Raw genomic sequence first — 20,811 nt, 5'->3', positions numbered from 1 at the left:
TCTTAAATAAACAAATGTCTAGTGCCATCACTAAATAAAAGCATCAGACTCCAGACTCTTCAAAGAAGATTTTCTAAGTATTTACATCATGTGATCGCTCAGTCTTTGAAAATACTTTTAAAAAATGCATAATGATGCAGGGAATTGTAGAGAAAGTATTAGCAGAACCAAGCCAGATTGCAGCAGAGCAATGTGACTACCTCCCTGCACAGCTCTCAACAAAGAGAGGTTTTAGATAGGTCAGTGAAGCCTTCTGGAAATCCAGGATTTCAGAGAGATTATGAAAATCCTCCCAAGATAGATTTTAGGGGATAAGAGCAGACACCACCTCCCCAAAGTCTCATCATTTGCAGTGATGTAATCTTTATGGAGGATTTGGAACTATCTTGTTTGACATCATCTGTCTTGTTTGACAGACATGGTGAATGTTGAACACCTAAAACAAAAGCAATGGGAAAAAAGTTTTCAAGGATTTATCACTAGTGCAGTTTTGAAGATTTGGTAAATTCAGAGACCTCTATGTTGATCTGGCTCTTCCTAGAAAATAATCAATACCTAGTATCCCTTTCTTTTTTTTTTTTTTTTTTGTTTAAGATTATTCACAATTAATTGATGTTTCAAGACTTAAAGAAGAAAAACTGGTACACTTGGAATAAAATGCACAGAAAATCCTTGTACTGCAAAGCAAAAAAAGGAACACGGACTCACATTCTGGGAAGAGCATGAATTGGAAGAAGATCTCCTTTTGGAGACAGTGAATTTAGTGCTTTATCACTAAATTTCTTGACCACCTTAAGAAATACTGGTTATCTCCCCATCAGTGTAGCACATCAGTACAGCACAGTCAGCACAGTCTGGACTGCAGAATAAATCATATTTCTAACAAAACCACTGGTGTCCCAAAGAGGTCAATAGCAAAGAACACTTAGGTCTTTCACTTCTTCACTGTCCACATCTCTGAAAATAATTTATTGGCTGGCAAATAGCTTAGAGTTTGCACAAATGAATGGCCAAACTGAGAGAAGTCAATTAATTTCCTCTGTATTTAAGATATGAATGAAGATATGGCTTCACCATTTTGAAATACTCATCAAGATAACATAAGAAATAGAAACCAATACAACCTTAGTGGGGAAGTTCTAATAGTTGTCCTTTTCCAGCACAACACCAAAAAGCAGAGGAAAATGGCAGAACAAAATTCAGCAAAGCTACTAAGCTCATCTGAATTTGTACTGCAGCTAATAACACTTTCCTAGCTTACTTTCAAGTTATAAGGAGTTACCTTGAACATTTGGTCAAAGGAGTACTTTAGAGGACAACTTTGGTGGAAATTAATTAATCTGAATCTTGCTCCTGGGTAGCTATTAATTACTTATGGTAATTAGAAAGGACTGGCTGCTGCAGTTGCCCTGTGATGGCTCAAAACATGTCTAACTAATCATTCCAGTGTTAGTAACTGTTTCTCTCTTTCCCAGCCTCATGGAATCAGAGCAAAAGAAGCCAAAGCTGAAGGACAGGGAAGCATAGGGGCAAGAAGACAAAAAATTGGAAAGTCTGGCAGATGAAGGAGGGATTAAAGATTTGCAGAGACTCATATTTAGTCTGTTGGTGTTGCTGTAGCTCTTAATGTGAGAAAACAGAAGACATAGATAATTTAAGTGACTTTTAAAGAGATGGAATTAATCTTCCCAGGCTCCCTTTGAATGGGGTGGATTCAGCACGGAACCTCATCAAGGTTGGTGGCAGCATCATATCCCCTGGAACAAAATGCCTCACCATGGGGCATAAGAAATATTCTTGCAGCAGAAAACAAGCACCATCTACAAAATGTTTTACTAGCTGACAGGTTTTCTTCACATGGAAACCGAAATAAAACCAGTTATAAAAGTACCCTAAAGAAATGTGGTTGATATTGTTGGAAACACAGGAAGGAGGTTAAGATTGAAAAAACCTGCAGTTCACCCAGGCAAATCATGTAAAATGTAAAATTCAATGGCAGAGATGCAGGGAAACCTGTACCAGTGAAAGAAATGCAAAAGCATAAAAAGACAGAAAATTAGGTACAACATTCTGTTATACAGAAATGGAAAACACTGAAAGAATTTAGGGCCACAGAAAGGGATTTCAATCACAGTTCCCTCTCTCTCCAGCCTGCTATAAGCCTTCAGTTTCATTATCATCATTACTATCTTTCATTACCACACAAGTGGAGAAAGACTGTAAGTAAATTGAAAATAGTGCTGATGGGCTAAAAGACTTATCTAATTGAAAGTAAACATCAAAGAGAACAAAAAGTTGTTTATTTAAAGCACAAAGCAAAATGGATCAGTTAAAGCACAGAAAGTACAGGGTGAATGAAATGGAACTTACCACCTTCACTGTGTCTATTCCCCTCAAGAATTTGTAGAAACATTTATCTGGGATACCACAGATCTTCACTGCTCCCTTGATGGACACAGGGAATCAGACATGCTTCACTCGGTGGGCTGTGCCAAGCTTTACTACAATGTGGTCCTGGACAGAAGGCAAAAGTGCTGCTGGGCAGCATTCATGGAAAAATATACCACTTCAAATGAGGGTGAGAATGGCACTGTATTTTCCCTGGAGCTATAGGCCATTTGGAAAGTGTACAAAGCACTGATTGGTGTTCCTGTACCTGCTCCTCTTCACTGCTCCACAAAGTCAAACAGATGGTATTTAAATTGATGTTTGTTTTTTTTTTTAACGTGAATAGAAGTTGTTCTGTCATTTTCTGGTTAATGTTCAGGGATTTTGTTTTAAAGGGATTAGGAGCTTAGATTTGATGTAGTTTTCACTTGAAACTAAATCCCATCTCTATGTATGATTAAGTTATTTAATAACTTCTGCACAGGATCCAGTTTCCTTTGCTTTGCTCTAAAATACCCCCAGCTCTATACTGATTTACAAACATTTGTTCAACTTCCTGCCCTGCCATTTATTATGCTCACATTTTGATTAAAAAATAATTAAGTTTTAATATCAGATATATTTGTGCTGTGTGTCATCTCTTATGTCTTAAAAATCCTGTGCCCGCCAGTGTATCTTTGGAATCCGTTCTCTTAAACTCAGCTTCAGTGAGTTGGGGAATCTGAAGCTTTAGTGATTTCCTAGCAGCTCAGTCTTCAGGGTCTTCTACTGGGCTGAAGCCTGTGAGTTTGACTAATTCTCTTCTACACCAGAGACTTCTGACTAGAAAGAGCTGTCATTAAAACATCCCAGATGTGGAGCGGGGATTCTCTTGAAGAAGTTCCAGGCCAAATTTGGCTCTCCTGCTTTGTTAGCAGTTTTGTGGTATACCTTTCCACCCATAAATCTTCAAGGAATAATTAGCAAAGAAAAAGAAGATCCACAAGGGCAAAAAAGCTGCTGTTTTCAGAGCACAGAGGTTAAGAAAGAGAGATACCCTCTTGCCAGGGCTCCAGGAAAATACAACACACACTAATGGAGCCTGCAGCAGTTGGATTACAGGTAAGACTTCAAAATAAAACCTCTTAAACAAAACCTCTAACAAGCACATGTCTTTAATGTGAGATAGGAAGTAACCAGCTTTTTATCCTTTCTTCTGGGACTAGACTACTGAGAGCCATGAACAAGCTTTCTTCACTGTGAAATTAAATGGGTTTCTATGTGGAATAAATCATTAATGTAACAGAAAGGAAAATAATTATTCCCCAATTAATCTAAATTAGAAGCCTGGAGGTATTTTCTGGAATTTAAAAAACAGCTCCTAACCTTCAACAACCAATCCAGTTTACCCTGATTTTGAAAACACCTCCTTGCCTTTGGCGATTGATTTTACATAGACTGACAATGTCCCTCTTGCTCATGCAGAAGTAATTAGCATTTGTTTTCATGATGAGGATAGAGCAGCACAACATCCCTTCTATCACTCCACTATTGACATTGCTTTTTGAAAGATCAGAAGCAGCTGAATGCAGAAAAAGCCTCCAGAGAAGTGGCTACACTGACTTTCATTCCAGGGTCCACAGTCAAAGTGAATCAAATGTCTGAGATGTGCACAGTTCTCTGTGTCAGGCTGAGGGTGAATGTGGGAAGTTCTCCTGCATATGCAGTTGTCCAAAATCCCCTCCTCTCTCCTTGGGGTGCTTTACATTGTTTTGACATAGAATCCACAGTAAAAACAAGAGCTGGTCATTCACACTGTAACATAAAAATAAACCTCTGATACAGTGACACCTGCTGTATAGTCCCCAGCTGGCTGCCTTCCCACTTGCACGCCTTGGTGACATGTCCCCAGAGCTGGCCAGGAGGTCAGGGAAGAGGGTCAAGTCACCAACCAGAATTCCTGATGTGCTCTATCTAGACCACGACAGTCTGGATCTTTTGTGCACACTTGGTACCCAAGGCAAAGGGTGGGCTTTGCCCTCCCGTTCATTCTCCTACTTTCTATCCATTGTTGTCGTCAGCAGAGATACCCCCTTACAGAGAAGGCACTAAAACAGAGAGACAGCAGGACTTGCCAGTAAAATGAAGCGTTTTTAGCTGAAGAGTTAGAGAGCAAAACACAGAAGATCAGTAGACTGCTAACTCTGTGCATTAAAGAGAGTCTTATAGATGTATTTTAACATTATCCCTCTTCCCTCCCCAAAATGGGAAATTCCATTAGCAGCATAATTAGCCCTCCTTTAAGTAGCTAATTACACCTAACTCAGCCATAATATCTAATTACTGGTTTATTCACTCTAAGTGGTTTATAACATGAGAAATTACTGAAATGAAATTAGATCAAAGGGTAATATAAAAGTATTTGCCTTTCAAACTGCCTTTGAAGGCAGAGGTAAAGCTGGAAGGGGGCTGAGGTGGTGGAAGAGAAACTGCAGCTTGAAGGTGAAGCTACATTTCCACAGTGGTCAATATCTGTTCCCTTCAGAGCCTTTCTTCATCCGTGTCCATGTGGGGATTTGTGCTCTGCACTGCGAAAGAACAGGCCAGACCAAAGATGTGAGAGCATTTGTTACAGCTTCATCATGTGCCAAGGGATGGATGTAATTACTCTCACTGCCTTTGGAAGATCATGAGAGGAAGCCTGAAGCAAAAAGCTGCAGGAGAATTGTAGAGAGCTACACTAAGCCAACCCTGCAAGTTCTAAGGGCCACTGTGGTGTTACTATAATAAAAATATATTACTTAAAATGTCTGTACAATGGGTGAGAAACAAGATTTACCTCATTATCTCACAGCAAAATAATGTGAGGTTTTTGATTATTATTTAAAATTTTCCCTATAAATTAAAAATGCAGCAACTAACACTCCCAGTATGGGAACTGATGTTGAGATAAGGGTGGAAATGATGTTATGCCAGGAGATGGGTGGGGTGGAGGGGCTTTCACTAGACACTAGTCTAAAAATCTAAGGAGCACTGAAATGATAGGAGAAAAAAGCATTCCCGAGAATGCTCTGCCTCCTTTCTCACATTCTTTTCATTTGCAGTCATAAACAGCAACAAGTTTTCCTTTTTATGCTTACCAAAGTTGCATAAAAGGCATGTCAGTAGCAAGGAAGTACTTCAGAGCGGGATGCAACATTCATTCATGTCGCCAAATTCTATGAGAATTCTGTGGTCAAATCAAGACTGATAACATCATGAAGGCAATAACTTATGCAAGCAGTATCTCTTTTGTTCATGAAACAGGGAGGCATTGCACAATAGTTTAAGAACATTTTGCCCATCTCACTTCTGTCACAGCGTACAATATCCTTGCCCTTCATCGCTCTGTCCTTTCAGAGATGCATCAGTGCAAACGTAGTTTCAGTGACTGGTAGGCAACAGGTGAGTTGAACTTCATGCATGACAGAATCAAATTAGCAGAGACAAGTAATAAATATGCAGATAGTTTGTCTTCCATTTCCTATTGACTGTACAGCTAATTATGGATTCTGCAACTACTGTGGCATATGCTAACCAAGCATCCCATCCCTCGCTAGTGTTATGCTCCATTACAGAAAGTTAAGGATGGTTTGTGTTTCCGAACCACATAAATTAATAGCTGAAAGCTGGTGTGATTCAAGATCCCCTTCCACAGTCTCTTACTTGCATTTGTTAAAATCAGACATCCTGCTTCCTGAGATAGACTAAACTCATTTGAAAGGCAGCCTCATCTTGTGGCTAGTTATTAACATTACCAATATGATTCAACTACAATGATTGAAGAAAAATGTTTCTCTTTTGTGTGTTCATGGTTTCTGGGAACTCTATACATTACTAATACACAAGCAATGAGAAAGTACAAAACCCAGGAAGCTGATGGACAAGATGGACATTTTACTGGGAAGCTTCTGAATGCAGGACTGAAAGGGGCAAAGACAACATCAAAAACTGGAAATTTTTTTCTCAATTGTCTTCCAGGATAAAACCATTGAACTGATCCAAGTCAATTATATCTCAGCCTCTGGGAGAGGCTGAGGTGAGGAGATGGACATGTGTTTCTCTTTTGACCTTCTCAACAAAAAAAAAGGTGAGTGTATTAAGCACCCATACAAAACATCACTTATTCTTTTTATAGTGCTTCCCATGTGTCTCATTTTTTGTGTGAAAGCAGATTAGCTGCTCTCTCACAAATCTTTATCTCTCCTGTGCTCTGACCTATTGTTTGATGTGACTTGCAATAAACATCTTGTTATACTCGAGCACAGACTTTTGGGGACAGGGAAAGAAACCACACACCATTGCTGCCTAATGTCCAAAACAAGGTCAAAACATTCAAGACTTCTCATATTTTCATGATTCTGTCATATTTTCTGGCTTTTCCTAGATGTGACCACCAAATCCTCCTTGGATCAATCATGACTATTTCATTAATTCCTTACATTTAAGCATAAAGCCAAATCCACAGATATTTTGCCAAGCAATGTACACACCACTGTATTAGAGACACTAATACTTCAACACACTCTTTCTATTAAATTTTAATAGAAATAGCTCATTGCATATGCAAACATCTTTTATGTGTGTAAGAAAGGTGGGACAAGGAATACCAAAATATATACATATTTTTGCCTAATTGTTTACTCTAGTTCTGCCTGCACAATTTTCCCACAGTTGCATGGATAGATGCCGTTTCCTTCATGTCACAGAACAAACAGGTTGCTTGCTGCCAAGCTTTATTTATTAGCTGAAACACAGATATTTGATAATTGTCACTAGAGAAAGCAAATGGGACTTTTGAAGACGCCTAAGGGAATTGAAGTCCATCATCCAGTGAATTTCAGATGGAGTTGGGCTTCTAATCCTTTAGTACTTTAAGAAAAAAAAGAAAAGCGAAAGAAAGTGAACATTTCAATAAATGGATTAAGCACATGAAGAAAACTTGCCATCACTTGCATTTATGCAGTCATTGGCTGGTACAGTGTGCTGTGGTTGAACAAATGAATGCAAACAAAAGAGGAACTAATTTAAACAGAGCAGTCACAAGATTCTGCATTATTTAGGTTCTGCTCATTTTCAGTAAGGGAATTACTGAAATACAAAATAGTTTTCACTCATTGGGAGTTCACGGGAGCATTTTTCTACTTCACATATCATGAAGGACACTAACAGTCTCCTCTCTTTGTGCATAGTTTATTTCAAACCGATGAGTCATTAGACAACATAGAAGCAGCAACAACTCTGATGTTAATGTCTCTGTCACTCCATGTATTAGTTGGCATTCCTCTGGGTGCTGGTGTCCCTAGGAAAATGACAATGCATTGAGTTCCAGGCCCCTACAGCGCACACAGACCCTCTCTTCACTGGGTTTGAAGAGAGCTCTGTCTATCACAAATTGTTAGAGTACTGATTGAATAAGCAAATCCTCACTGCTCTACACTCAATGAAAATCCATATCCAAGCAAAGATGCAGTTCATGGTATTGCACAGTAAAGCCTCTTAGGAAGAGGAAACCATTGCTTCTCTTTCTAGATCGTATATATGAGACCTTTAGGACAAGCAGACAACTTTTGCTGTGTTCACACCAAATGTCCCACAATGTAATTTGAACTGATATTTAAACCTCTAATCTTGGCTATAATGCAAGCAGCAACCCACTATGATCACTCCCACTAAAAGAAACCTTCTTCTGTGTGATGCCAACAACCAGCTCTGCTTCCTGCAGTGCCATAGGGTCAGAGCTTTCTCTCTCTTTTCTTGCAGAAATCAGCACTAAAAAATTATTTAGACACTTTAGCCAAGGACCATGTCCAAGTTAGGTAGAGTTATACTCTGTGTGATCTTAAACAAACCACCTCATGCTCTCACACCTCTGTGCCTTAGTTTCCAAATACAATGTTGAGATAAAACCCATTCCAGTTGAGAGGAACATGGCGCAAATTAACATGGTGCAAAATACAGCAAAAGCTTCTAATATACTGCTAGGTTTCTTTAGAAATACAACTTAATCAAAACCCTGATCATTAGACATTAGAGCACATCCCAGGATTCTGCAAGATAATTTCATTCCACAAAATATTTCTTCAGTGCATGTAAGAAAGAAGCACAGCAGACATATGGACAGAGAATCACCAGAGAGGAAAAAATTTGCTGTTGCAACATACAGCCCCATGTGAAGAGCAATCAGCAATTTGGGGACCCTATTATGGGCTCCTCACTGACAGAAGAAGCTGCAAAATGTTCCAGGAACTTGTGAGGGAGCAGCAGCCTGTTCATGATTCATTTGGCTGGCATAAGATAAGCAAAGTGGCTGATGGCCTGACCTTTCTTCACAGAAAGCTGACAGACATTGCCTCTTCACTTGAAACAATTCCTTGGAAAGGCAGAAGTGATGGTGCATCTTTAACTAGATACTGCTTCTTATCAAGGAGCTGCACCTTTTACTCTAATAATGATTTCAAAAACAAAGGACACACTACTCCAGTACTGAGAACAGAGAGCTCTTAAGGTGTCTACATTCACTCTTTCCCCCATTGATAAATGTGGAGTGCCTCTGTTCCTAAGGAGCAGGAATTTGATCTTACCCTTCTAGTGCTGCTAATAACTCCTCGCTTGACCCAAGCCCTAAACTCCACCCTGCAATACCTTATAAAAACCCCATGACCCTGCCTTTGTCCTGTCTTTCATCTCTGTCCCGCCCCACCTCCCCAGGGGCAATAAATGGATTTTTGAGCTTTCTGAAATGAAGATCCAGCTCGTTTGTTCCCATGCCTGGCACTGGCAGCTGCACCCTCCTTGGACACGAGGAACCAAATTGCAACGCACTGTAGCAAGAACTCCTGCTTCCTCAAGGTATCCTCATCACATGTTGACAACCAAATGAGAACAGGAACACAAGAACTCCTTCCTGTGTCAGACCTTATTTATCATGCCTCTCATGTCAAACTGGTCTCCAAAACTCAGGTTTAAAAAGTTGATGAGGCTTTTTGGCCCCAGGCAGATCAAAAAGCTCTCATGGAAGAGCAGACACATTTGGTAGCCCTCCAGATGCACAGAGGAATTGTCAAGTATGTTTTCAGGATAACACACCGTTTGTCCAAGGCAGTTAGAATGTTACCAAAGACTGATCTTTCTACTGCATTTTGGAATACTTGTCTTGGTATTTGAACAAACTGTTGACAAAAAAAAAAAAAAACAAAACAAAACGGGTGTGATACTGAGTTATTCATTTCTGAAATCTGCTGTATATCTGTGACGTGGTTCCTCAGATATTTTTATCCTACCAGTGCAGTGTCAAACCACTTCTAACCATCAAATGCAAAATAACTGCTCACAGCTTCTGCTTCTACTGTGTTTGATATTAGAAAGCAGAAGACAACTTGTGTTCTTGGTACTTTTGCAGAAATTTGTACATGGCTGTTCCAATGAAATTTTGGATTTGGAACTGCTTTATGGTCAGGTAGGTACTTCACAGATGGGTTAAAACCAGATAGTTTGTACTGACCTCTTTCATTACCAGAGCATGTCCCTGTATTTCCTGTAGAGGGGGGCACTTCTGTAGGGGAGGAAGCCAACAGGGGTGTTAGTAAAGTACAAAAGCCAAGCATTAGGAAATGCCAGAGACAATCCTATTTGTCCAACCTCAGTTAAACCATCCTGTACAAATGCATTATGGCAGTGCCATGAGGTGTGGGACTACATACCAGTTATCACCAGGACCACTGCCTCTTTCACACACAGACTGGCAGCACCAGACAGTTTTACTGACAGGGAATCTTTGTTTTATTGCTGAGAATTTTGTCCTTCCTCCTGCATCATAGGTAAATCCTAGTTTGGAAACAAAATTCTCTTTCCTTGACAGCTTTTCAGTAGCACTTCTTACAGGATTTTTATGAGTCTACAGTGCTGACAGGGGGTAAGAGGTAGTGCTATTCCCATTTCACAGACAGGAAATGCCAGCACAGAGGAAATGATAAATAGAAGAAAATATGAGTAATTTAACATACAGGGAGGTTTCGGTACATGATTATTCACATAGGACTAAACTATACACAAAGAGTAGGACATCACATTTAAGTTCCTGCAATTTACAGAGGTGTTCTTCAAACGACTTCCCATTAAATGCTTCAAAAATGCAAGTTTCTGACAGAAAACCGTGTCTGGTTTCCCACAGGAAATGAAACATGTACAATTGTGCCATCTGCCTATTCACCTGCTGTTAATATTCCTTCTACCTCAGTTCTAAGTCTGTTGTCTGATTTCAAACAAAACTGGTGAAGGAAAAATCTTCTAAGTGAGTGCCTCTAGGTCTACCAAAACCTGGCAGCTAACAGAGAGTAAGACCCAAACAACAGCTTCCACTGAGGGAAAGGAAGCTATATTTCTGCCCCATCCCTGTCCTGCCAGGCAGTGCCAGACCCCCTGCTCCACACACACATCTTTCAACTGGCTGCTTGCTCAGGGATTTAGGGCACAAATGCATGGAATTAATAGCCGTGTTTCCCTTTAAGAAGTTGTGTTCTCATCTGGTGATACAAAACAGAGATGCAAAATGGAGTAAAATCATCTCCAAGATATGCAGTAATGAGCCCTTACCATGCAATGAAAGAGGTACCATTTTCAGCAGCTTAGAGGCATTTATGGCATAATAAATGTACTTTTATAAAAAATATAACGGTAAGTAGAGGAAGAATTGGCTGCTTTTAGCATAAAGCATTCCTAGACAGGGTGATCCAAGTGTTTGTGGCATAGAACATTAAAGAAAGACATATCCAAACAATAAATGGTAATGGTGTAGCAGTAAATTCACACCTATAGACAGCTTCACAGCTCTCCAGCAACTGCACAAAAGTGGAACATACAGAGGAACCAAGAAGATGCCAGTCACAAAATCAGGCACTTTCTGATAACTGCTTCTAGAAACATGCCCCCACTGCAATCCATTTGGCATTTCCCACCCGGGAGCTGCAAATGAAATGAGAAAACCCAGGCTGGTGTGTCTTACACGTGCCTCGTTCTCTCCCAGCACCATACACCTAGGATTAAAGGGACTGAGCCCAGCTCTTGGTTCAGCACATGCCAAATTACTGTGTGTGAATGCACTGTACCCCAGAGGAGCAGGAGCTCCCTGGGCCTGATCTTCTCATTTGGTGAAGTTGATGAATGTTATGCTTTTGATTACATTTATGCAAAAGTGAGCATAGAGGAGGAAAATCTGGACAAGTGAAGGCAAAGAAAGCAGTTGGAAAAATCTCGAATTGCAAAAAGCAAAGACACTTCAGAAGGATGGGTTTTGCTTTTCAACAGCTTCCTCAGGTGACACCTGCTTTCTGCTCTGCAGCTCTGCAAAATGCTGCTATGTCTGTGAATTCATCAGTGTGGCCTAAATCAAGAGAGGTGTCACTGTCAGATAAATCTAGTAAAATTTTAAAAATCAACTTTGTCCTTTCCTTCCTAATGTAGCATTCGGAACAGGAATTACCATAGCATTGAACTCTCTCTTCTGCAGTGAGTACTTCCATAGACTTCAATTTTGACAGGTAAAGATATATTTCAGCAGCAGGTACGCATCTGGATAGTAATCTGAAATAACATAAAAACTATTACAACACTTCTGAATATACTAATGCACTCATTATCTAATGTTCTGCTGCTTTATACCTCACCATAATAGTTGAGAAATAATGGAGAAAATCTTTGTCTATATTATGAACAATGAAGTACTGAGATGAAGAAAAATGCTCCATATGTCCTTGACTCATAGATCAGATGGACTTAATAAAAACTGAAATTAGGCGGTTATCAATAATTTGAGGATGTGATCTTCTTAGTTTCATTTTCCAAGCTGTTCAGCTTGTTGACTCTTCCCTTCTCCCCTTCGGCTTCCCCTTCTCGTTAGGAGGTTGAGGTTCTGGCCAAGCCCTTGAAGAATTTGTTGCTCTGAAACAAAGGAAACTATGTCATAATCGTCTTCTGAAAAGGTATTTCCTGCAGCCACTTTTGAATATTATGTGAAGCTGAGCATTTTAAGACATTAATTTAATTGCTAGTACCCATTAATTTAATTGCTAGTACCCATTTTAATTAGCAAGAGTTATGTTCCTACCACAATGAGCAATTGCATAGAATAACAGTGGAAAATTTCAAGAGGATTTTTCCATTTTGTTGAAAGTACTGAAGATATATGGTGTCTTCAAGAGCTGCACACTTAACCCAGGGCTGTGACAACAAATTACAGCATAGTATCAACCCAAATGCCCCATCACAACCCCCTGCTTATTTCCTGTACAGCAACACCGAGTCCTCTGGGAAAGAAACTTCATCTGCAATGCCATTAGTGACACAGATTTAATCTCAAATGCAACGTATAGGACTAAATTTACAGTAATACAGTCACATCTGTGACTTCTCTGTAGTTTTCCCATGTTAATATTAGGCTTAGCAGAATGATAAAGGATCAAGGAAAAAAAAAAAAAAGAGAGAAAAGAGAAAGGTATAAGAAATTGTGGTGAGAATGAAAGCAATTAATCACTGGATATATGCAGTGTATAAGCAGTAGCAGCAGGTACTTCAAAATGAACAGCACAGAGCTGGATTTTCATGAGAGGATGCTCCTGCTGTTTCATACATCAAGGCTCTTTAATGTTAAATTTTATGTCTCACACATGCATGACACAGCCTGATCTTCACCACTTTCCAGCTCTCTTCGGAAATCCTAAAGGTGGATTTGAATAGACTGCATAGGCCCTGGGAATATCCAGTCCTAGGCTCTAAGGGAGCTGATCCCTCAGGCCTGCTCTCAGACCTTTTTTCAAGGACTTTTAAAAGTTTTCTGGAGGTCAGAGGACAGGGACATGGGCTACACAGGCCAGATGGACAAACTGCAGAGAGTTAATTTTATTGTCCTTTGCCCATAGGCTGATGAAACATGCCAAAATTGGAAAATCTCTGCTCAAGTCAGTGGACCAACATTCAGAGAGCTGCCATCCAACTACAATCCAATTTTTCATGCCTTCAGTAGTCAGCCAAATGGGCCTGGGGGGGAGGATTTTACCCTTTCACTGCAGGAAGAATGCTATAGTTACTTTGAGAGTAAAAAGAACTTGTCCTTTAGGTTACATAACCCATGTTCCTGCTGTCTCACATAACTATGGCGTATTAAATAATACATAATTGAATGAAAGCTGCAACACTAGGCTCAAAAATTTGCTGAAATAATTAATATCACCAGTCATTTTATTGATTTATACAGTCAGTATTCCAGACAGAGCCAACCACTGTAGGTTATTATCCTTAGGAATCAATGTATTCAGCTGCTGTGCACAAACAAAGGGAAAAGTCAAAGAATATAATTTGTAACATTTGCAGCTGAAAAAAAGGAGATGCTGAATGCATTGTGTGTACTGCTCAAGGAAAAGTCATGCTGAAAAATGAATGGAGAAAGAAAGAGAAGCAGACATGAAGGATTGCTTAGCACACAGCCCAAAGTATAATGTGATACTGACAACTTGAATATATTGTTATTTGCACAGTCCTTTTATTTTGCCTCTCTGGTATTACTCACAGTCCAAAGGTAGAGTTTCTGCTATGTATGACTGCGTAAATACATATAAAAACTCACATGCATGTACATACACAAAATAACTTTACAAGAATGGATATTGGGTGTCAGAGGACCTCAAAGTATGAAGTGATACAACTTCTATCTGTATGTAACTTTATCATGGTAACAAAATTACCAGCTAAGAATAAAGTAACAATTTGCATTATTATCCACTGTAATGGAAACTGTTATTTTTTACCTGCAAATACAGGGCAGACTTTAGCTTAAGCGGTAGGATGAATGCTAAACCAGAGCTAATGAATAATTCATGAATTTTACATAATGCAGTGGCTCATCGTGGGATTCATGTTTGAAGAATAACTTCTGCTGGTTAGATGCTGTTTAGATTCTGGACTAGTGACACCTTGGTGTGACCTGCCTGCAATGAGATAATGATGAAAGGGTTGGTTTGTTATCTGGAGGTTTTTTCACCATTAAAATTTTATTGAATTTTCATTACATAGACGTATCTACAGAAGACTGAAAAAAGCATATACACAAATTCAGCAAGTGTGTTCCACTCCCTGAGTTGATTGCAGAGCCAACAACTGCCTGGAGTAAACCAAGGACCTGTTCCCACCACATCCTGTGCAAAATGCAACACAGCAGGGTGAATACCACGCTTGGCATTAAGAAATCTGGGTCCATCCCAAGCTCTGCCAGCTGCCTAGGACATGACAGAAACAGGGATGTGATTTCCCTCCATGGCCTTGAGTGGAGAAAAGGAAAGGAAGGAAGACTTTAATGCTCACAGGACAGGGACTGAGTGTTGGTGGTGCTACAACTAGACCATATACATGTCTGATGTCCTCTCTGAGGCAGCTGAAACAAAGATACTTGGCGTTTACTAAGGGCTTTTCAGCTGCATAGTTCCAGCATTATGAGGGAGTTTTATATACAAATATAAAAGGAGCAGGAATCAGAGGGTTTAGTGAAACAGTATAGTCATTTTAGAGACAAAACCAGTTCATATATCTCAGAGAAAAAAATCCAAAATCATAGCTGATGTGGGCTGAAGGGTTGTACACTTCTTGATCCAAGTTGTTCCATGCTGAGCTGTTGTACTCAGTTTTAGTGCCTCTCCTTCCATTCCATCTGCTATTGAATAAAATATGATTCTAAAGGTTAAACAATAAAACAGTTGTTTTTGTTTTTTTTTTTTTTAATGGACTTTATCTATCAATGGGATATAGCAAGAACGCTACACAGAACTCTGCTTTCCATGCAGGTGAAGGTGCAGTTCAGTGTCCTGGCTCTAATTCCATACAGGCTCCCACTCTCTCTTTTCCCATGCCCAGAGAACAGCATATTTCCTACCTCTCTTCCACACCCACTATTTAAGGGGTCAGTGTTGAAGTGACTGGCTTTTTCATTTGAGGTGATTACACATAACAGAAGTACTTTCTTTCTAACCTCCTTGATGACCAAGAATATGCATATAATTCTTAGAGCTCCTGCATTTCTCTGATTTGAAAGAATTAGAAAAGAGATACACACAGCACAAAACTAATTTACACATACCTCACACCTCCGGAAATGCATTTATAACCATTTCTGGCTTTAATAAATTCTGCCTCCCTGTAGTTGTTACTTGCCAAGAGAACTTGATAAAAGCCAAAGTGTCAAAAGGAAGACAACTCACTGCCTGTGTCACTCCAACTGCTCCTAAAAATGAGGATAAATGAGAATTATTCTATTAAATTTAAAATTTATTTGTTACTCAGAGATTTAGTAAAAACCTCTGTTCCACTGAGGGCCATCCCAGACTGATTCTGCAGTGACCACTGAGAAGCCAGCTTGCACAGCCCAGAACAGCAGCATGCACAAACACTACTCTGACTCCCAAAACCATCACCACAGTGTTAGTAGGTGGGAATAGGGGGCTCATACAGGAGTCATACACCCAAAAGCAGCAGATTTTGTGCTATTGCTCTGAACCAGTTCTCCAGAATGCCTGTACCATCCACACAACCTTCAGACATGCAAGCACTAGAGAGTAACTCTACATGCAAGCACTGAGAGTAAGACTGAGTAAGCGGGACTAGAGGGTGGAAGCGTCTTCCCATTAAAACACCTGTTTAAACACCATTAGGAGGGTGCAACTGCTGTCCAGATAAACATCACAGCAGATGCAGACAGCACATGCACTGGTGCAAGCTGCTGCCTGGACTTATTCCAACATTATTTTCACTGTATATTGACTAAACCATGGTTAGACCAAGTACATCACATCTGTTGCTGCAGTTTGATCAGTGCTCTCTGAGGTCAGAGCTGTGACAATTCAAATCACAACAGGGACTAAGCATTTCTAGTTTAACCTGTTCCATTTGAGGAAAGTACTTAAACTACTACATGCATTTTTGCAAGTCTCTTAGTTTTGTAAAGAATCATGATTAACTGACGGTGTGTTTTTATTCAGCTGTGCTATCTAAGAATAGACAAGGAACAAGTGTAAAATGACTAATAAAAAAAAAAATCCCATTTAAATTTTCTATTGTTGCATTGCTGTCTCCAGTCACATGAGAGCCTGCAAGCAAACCTTTAGCCCAAGGAACCCTTTGCTTTCTAAGAAGCACATAATTTCTTGATTTGAATACAAGTTGGATGACTTAAAATATGATCTCCACATCTGAGCAAACAGCTGCTCTGTGGTGTTGCTCAAGCGATAGGGGAGAGAAGGGAAGATTACAGATGGATATGGATATGAGACAAAAAACATATTGTTTAGGTTCAGCAGTACTGAAATATACTTAGTGCTGTCATTTGAATGCAGTGCTCTTTTCCATTTGACCACAATGGCAAAATGGTAATTGCCTGGCTACAAATGTGGCCATTTAAAAAGGTATAGAAACTGACAGGCAGAATTCTCTCCAAAAGTCAGAGACAAACCTGTTTAAACTGTGCAGTCTACTGCTGAGTGTAACAAATCACTCAGACCACCCCACCAAGCAGTTAGACAATACCACTAAGTGAGTAGGAGACTCCTCTACTACGTGTAAAGCACTTTCCGGAACAGTTAACTCACTGGTTATCTGCCTGTTGTGCTAATAATGCTGTTTCCCATTGAATGGGATATTTGAGATGCCCATTAAAGATCTTAAATTACTTTAAAAAAATAGTAGATCTATCAAGTCAAGTACTCAATGAAAAGATTTAAATAGTTGTATGCATCAGCTCATACACTTAAGTTCATCATAATGTACAACTGTATTCTAACAAGATCTTAAATTTCTAATTAAGAATTATCTGCTATTTATCTGCCCACTTTTCCTTTGAATATAAGCAGCTGTGCTGGCTGCTACACTGCACTTTTATAGTACTGCTAGTAGAAGCTAAGCAGCTGTCAAGCTTTGCTTGACAGGTGACAGCAGTTTGATATCAAAGTCATCACCACCGTATTCTTAAAGTGCACAAAGTGTTTTGTAAATCCTTAGGAAGAAAGCAGGCTGGTACAGGGCACAAAGCCTGTGAAAGATTAACCACCTAGCAGCGATGAGGGCAGTGCTTTTTCCAAGTCTGTTCTACCCATTTGTAAGTTTGTGTAGGTGTCAGTGTACAGAGTGACAACATATCCCCATCTCTCCTCTTGGCATTAATACAGCAGCAATGAAACTTGTCTGTATATTTTATTCACAGGAATTCAGTTACAAATGCTGCAGCAAAGAAGTGGGGAGCTGTGAAGTTCAAGTGCCTTCATGAAATTTCAGGTTTGTTCCTATTTGTGTTAGTCTGTGACACTGTATGCCTGTTCAGTAGCTCTCTCTTCTGCAGTTAGTAATAGGCTTGGTACAAATCTAGCTAAATCAAGTTACTGTAAGACAGAGAATTTAATAGTTTAAAAAGTTGCTTAATTTCTGTCTATATTTTAAGATTTCACTGCCAGATTTTAACATTCTTGTGTCCTGAAGGCTGACAGGAACAACTTGTATTGATTTGCAGTATTCACCCTCCATATGACATCACTGACAGCTTCATTATAAGTGATAATCATTTTTTTTTCCATGTGGTTACCCTTAATGCAATTAAATACACTTTGTATTTTCAAGTCATTTATTTGGAAGGGATTATGATTGGATTATTATTACATCAAGGTTATTTAACCTAATATACAGTAGAAGTCAAAAAACAACCAATACACTTCTGAAAGAGAGGTCATCAACTGATACTATTTAGAAAGTATATTACTCAAATAACTTTTGTGAGATATTAAAGAGGTCTTTTATTTGCAATCCTATGCCATTTGAGTTATTCAGAGGTGTTTATAATACACCCACTTAGGACAACTCATTTTGTACTTGGAATCAGAATTCAGGTCCCACCTTATTCAATGAGAATTTTGCCATCAACTTTAATGAAATCAGAATTTTGTTCCTACTATATACAAGTCAGTTAGCTTCAAACAACTCCAAAATGCTGGCATGAATTATCACGGTCTTCTGCCCCTGTTCTAGAATTGCAAACACAATAATCAGGCTGGAGGTGTAACAGTAGCAACAGAGAGAGAGAGACTAGAATTGAGGAAGAGGGTCACAGCAGCACCACACCATGTAAACACTCTGTCACCCATGTTGTGGTGTAAATCTGCATGAGTTTCCAAATTAATCCATCTTCTCTAATTAAAGTAATTTAATATGTAACCCACAGGCATAGAACAATACTTTGTTGCAGGCAAACATACTGCTATAATCAGCATATTTTCAGGCAATTCATGCATAAGAAATGTCAGTGTTATATGAATGTATAATGTATACACAGAAACAGATTATACCTATTGCAAAACCTTTTCTCTAAGATACTATAAAATTCTGTACCTCAACTGGTACTTCAAATAATGAAATGTTTTCCTGATCCACTGCATAAAGCAATTACGCAAATTTCTGCTAGTCCTCTATTTCTATAATGCTTATGATTGAGACTTTGACATGATCATAATTCATCTGGCTGGAAGATCATACAAGAGGCACAAATAAAGCATCATTTTAAAGAAAAAAACCATAGCTAGTAAGCAATTCAATGTCCAATAATAGCTTCTTCCTCTGAAAAGATTCCACCAGCCAGCAAAGACTCTCAAGCTCCTGTTTCCAAGGAGTTGTGTGTGGCTGATGCAGACTCACACTAACTTCCTCAGTTAATTCTGTTTTCCACAGCTCAAGCATTTCAGGCTCTGCTGAAACCCTGCAAAGCCAGAGGTTCTGCAAGCAAGCCTGTGAAGCCAGTCTTGTTGAGCCATGGTCACCTCCAGAAGCCACTGTGCTGCACTGCTCAGCAGATGTACAGCACGGCACAGTCACAAACAGCAGTGATGGCACAAGTGGGTGACATCACCACATTTTGACCTCTGGTCCTGTGATTTAGTCGCAGGTCAGGCTATCCTTTTATTGACCATGCAAGTGTCTATAGACCTCCTTAGCAGTACAGACTAATGGAAGTGGGTATCTGTGCTTGCATTTGTGGCTACAGAGGTTATTACTTTGTTCATCAGAGGAGCCTTGTAAATGCAGTCCTACAAGTCACTGATGTGTGCTTTATTTTAAGTAAGCTCACAGTAATGCCACACGCATGTGTGGCAAGAATGAAGGAACCTAGAGTGAGTAGATTAGCTTTTAAATGTATTTATTTGGTTATCCTAAAACTAGACAATTAAAAAAGGAAATTAGCAGGTTCTCAATAGATTTGTATGCTTCACACCTGTTATTAGAAGCAGCATTACCTCAGTGGAGAACTTCCCTGCTCTTTGAAGTTCAAATGAAAAATCTCTCACAAGCTCTGGTATGTCTGCTCCTCCGCTGGTGCATTAGAAACAAAGTGCCAAAATGAACTGACAGCTTTTCATTTCTTTCCCCAATTAACAATCACAGCAGCTGCTTGGTGGAAGAATAATAAGCTTCCTTCCTATTTTTTATCTAATTTAAGCAAAATGTTATTCTGGTTTGATGCAAATTTCTGTGCTTTTTTTCCTTATAACACTACACTTGCTGCATTCAAGAGCTGGTTTTGTGTTCTTGTTTTAGCTGAGGCAGTACAGCAAATAGATAATTTGATACCTCAGTGCTGACACACAAATTAAATACTAGATGTCAAGAAACTTCCCCTTTTCTTGTGACCTTAGCTTTTCACTGCAAAAAGAGGATCAATGATCACAAAATGATAATTGATCACGAAATATTTTTTGTATTTTTATATAATTTAACCTTGACCAGAAGCCAAGTTTTATCACTCAGCTTCAGCTCACAGTTACATTAATTACATTAATTCCTGTGTTCTTTCTTCAGCAAATTCAGTGTTTGACACATTCTTAAACTTAGTAGTAATAATCAATGTAGCTCAAAATCTTCCTAGGATAAAACCTTTATGTGGACTTCACAGAGGGACAGCTAGCTTTAAGTAGTTAAAAAGTTGTGCCTGGGCTCAAAAGACCTAGACTAGGGCTTAAAATCTGTAGCTCCTCTCTGGTTTTACTACACACTTCATGCATTACTGAACATAATCATCTGACCAAGGAAGACAACAAATGTCCCCCTTGCCCTTGTTACACCCTGCCTGTTTTCTTTCTTTCCTACAAAGAAGGTAGGAGTTATCCAAAATAATACATTTGCCTTGTATTTTCATGATACAATCAGATTTCTCTGTAGAAGTCATCGGTACATTTTTACAAGGGCCTGATTTCCACAAGTTGTGCAGTATAAATGAGACAAACCTTAAAAGAAATTATATGCTTCAACTATTGGGAAATCTGGGGTTTGTAGATGTCCACAACACATTCTTAAGTGACTCAAATGATACATTATTCCTACGTGAAGAAC

General features: G+C 39.2%; 1 long non-coding RNA gene across 1 annotated transcript; it reads right to left on the bottom strand.

The window, feature by feature from the left end:
* Positions 1 to 7,636: 7,636 nt before the first annotated feature.
* On the bottom strand, positions 7,637 to 14,381 carry LOC128797422 (uncharacterized). Its single transcript, XR_008434121.1, has 5 exons — positions 14,208 to 14,381; positions 12,072 to 12,345; positions 11,888 to 11,988; positions 9,911 to 9,961; positions 7,637 to 7,708 (listed from the first exon to the last, which is right to left on the bottom strand). It is a non-coding gene; the product is annotated as an uncharacterized LOC128797422 (long non-coding RNA).
* Between the last annotated feature and the right edge of the window lie 6,430 nt (positions 14,382 to 20,811).

The sequence above is a fragment of the Vidua chalybeata genome, chromosome 18 (assembly GCF_026979565.1).
Source record: "Vidua chalybeata isolate OUT-0048 chromosome 18, bVidCha1 merged haplotype, whole genome shotgun sequence".
In the NCBI taxonomy this organism is placed as follows: Eukaryota; Metazoa; Chordata; class Aves; order Passeriformes; family Viduidae; genus Vidua; species Vidua chalybeata.
The sequence above is the reverse complement of the archived record's forward strand: the minus strand, read 5'-3'. Positions and strand labels throughout refer to the sequence as shown.